Source organism: Notolepis coatsorum (assembly GCF_963971535.1).
Source record: "Notolepis coatsorum genome assembly, chromosome: 5".
NCBI lineage: Eukaryota > Metazoa > Chordata > Actinopteri > Aulopiformes > Paralepididae > Notolepis > Notolepis coatsorum.
In genome coordinates, this window is record NC_140169.1 from 72,415,224 (window position 1) to 72,417,723 (window position 2,500).

Genomic DNA, 2,500 nt, shown 5'->3' on the forward strand with positions numbered 1-2,500 from the left:
TTAGGGAGCCGTTGATATCTGACATCACCGTTTACGAGTCCGCCTTTTATTTATCCCACAATACGCGATAGTGTCTTCTTGGTTCGACAGCAGTGAATTCTCCGTGGAGTTTCTCAGGGTTCCGCTCGGGTCCGTCCATTATTTCACATCCCATGGGGGGTGTTTCCTCATTTTCATGACCATATATGGATAATCATGCACGAGCATTGACGGTAGAACAAAGTGGTATTCATCAACACGGAGGACCATAGAGCCTGCGTACGCACGTGTGATGAATGCCGACTTCCCTGTGCGTACGCTAGTTCTACATTCCGTGCTTACGTGTGGAAGTAGGTCAAGTTCTACGTCCACGTTGATGAATGAGGGCCCTGGTTTCTGGGTGTATCAAAGAGGGAGTGGGGGCTGGAGCAGAACCCTAGCGGATCTGTGGGGGTGGCAGTGGGCCCTTTGGGCCGTCACCTCTGACTCACAGGTCAACGCCCAGGTGGAGCCCGGCTGAAGCGAGTGTCAGTTTGCACGGGCCCGCTCAGACTCTAGATACCGTTGTAGACAGGTAGTAGTTTGTAGTATTTTCTTCTGTCTTAGCAGTAGTTTGTAGTCTTTTCTGCTGTCGTAGCAGTAGTTTGTAGTCTTTTCTTCTGTCGTAGCAGTAGTTTGTAGTCTTTTCTTCTGTTGTAGCAGTAGTTTGTAGTCTTTTCTTCTGTCGTAGCAGTAGTTTGTAGTCTTTTCTTCTGTTGTAGCAGTAGTTTGTAGTATTTTCTTCTGTTGTAGCAGTAGTTTGTAGTCTTTTCTTCTGTTGCAGCAGTAGTTTGTAGTCTTTTCTTCTGTTGTAGCAGTAGTTTGTAGTCTTTTCTTATTTTATTTTTTTTCTTTTTTTTTTGGTCTTTTTCCCCCTCCATTTTCCTCCGATTTTCTCCCATCCCAATGTTAGTCGTATGCCAATTCCCAGTCCCTTCCTGGTCGCTGCGCACTTACCCCCCACAGTCAGATCATCTGGGAGAGTGGAGGCTACCACGTGCTTCCTCCGACACACGTCCAGCCAATCACCGCTTCTTTTCACCTGGCAGCGCGGATTCTCATTGAGAGGGCGTAGCGTGTGGGAGGACCACACTATCCCCCTCACGTCCAATCCGCGCTTAGCAGGCGCCCCGACCGAACTGTAGGAGTCGCTGTTTACAACGACCCGGACCCACCCCGCCAGCTTCTCCCACCCTCTGATACAGCCAATTGTATCAGTGCAGACGGCCAGCCAAGCTGGTGACAACCCCGGAGTTGTGAGCTGGATTCGAACAGGCAAATCCAGCTAAGCTCCGGGGCTGGTGACGAACACAATCTCCGCTCGGCCACCTAACCGCCTTGTAGTCTTTTCTTCTGTTGTAGCAGTAGTTTGTAGTTTTTTCTTCTGTTGTAGCAGTAGTTTGTAGTCTTTTCTTCTGTTGTAGCAGTAGTTTGTAGTCTTTTCTTCTGTTGTAGCAGTAGTTTGTAGTCTTTTCTTCTGTTGCAGCAGTAGTTTGTAGTCTTTTCTTCTGTGGTAGCAGTAGTTTGTAGTCTTTTCTTCTGTCGTAGCAGTAGTTTGTAGTCTTTTCTTCTGTCGTAGCAGTAGTTTGTAGTCTTTTCTTCTGTTGTAGCAGTAGTTTGTAGTCTTTTCTTTTGTCGTAGCAGTAGTGTGTAGTCTTTTCTTCTGTTGCAGCAGGAGTTTGTAGTCTTTTCTTCTGTTGTAGCAGTAGTTTGTAGTCTTTTCTTCTGTTGCAGCAGTAGTTTGTAGTCTTTTCTGCTGTCGTAGCAGTAGTTTGTAGTCTTTTCTTCTGTTGTAGCAGTAGTTTGTAGTCTTTTCTTCTGTTGTAGCAGTAGTTTGTAGTCTTTTCTTCTGTCGTAGCAGTAGTTTGTAGTATTTTCTTCTGTCGTAGCAGTAGTTTGTAGTCTTTTCTGCTGTCGTAGCAGTAGTTTGTAGTCTTTTCTTCTGTTGTAGCAGTAGTTTGTAGTATTTTCTTCTGTTGTAGCAGTAGTTTGTAGTCTTTTCCTCTGTTGTAGCAGTAGTTTGTAGTCTTTTCCTCTGTTGTAGCAGTAGTTTGTAGTCTTTTCTTCTGTCGTAGCAGTAGTTTGTAGTCTTTTCTTCTGTTGCAGCAGTAGTTTGTAGTCTTTTCTTCTGTTGTAGCAGTAGTTTGTAGGCTTTTCTTCTGTCGCAGCAGTAGTTTTTAGTCTTTTCTTCTGTCGCAGCAGTAGTTTGTAGTCTTTTCTTCTGTTGTAGCAGTAGTTTGTAGTCTTTTCTTCTGTTGTAGCAGTAGTTTGTAGTCTTTTCTTCTGTTGCAGCAGTAGTTTGTAGTCTTTTCTTCTGTTGTAGCAGTAGTTTGTAGTCTTTTCCTCTGTTGTAGCAGTAGTTTGTAGTCTTTTCTTCTGTCGTAGCAGTAGTTTGTAGTCTTTTCTTCTGTTGCAGCAGTAGTTTGTAGTCTTTTCTTCTGTTGTAGCAGTAGTTTGTAGTCTTTTCTTCTGTTGTAGCAGT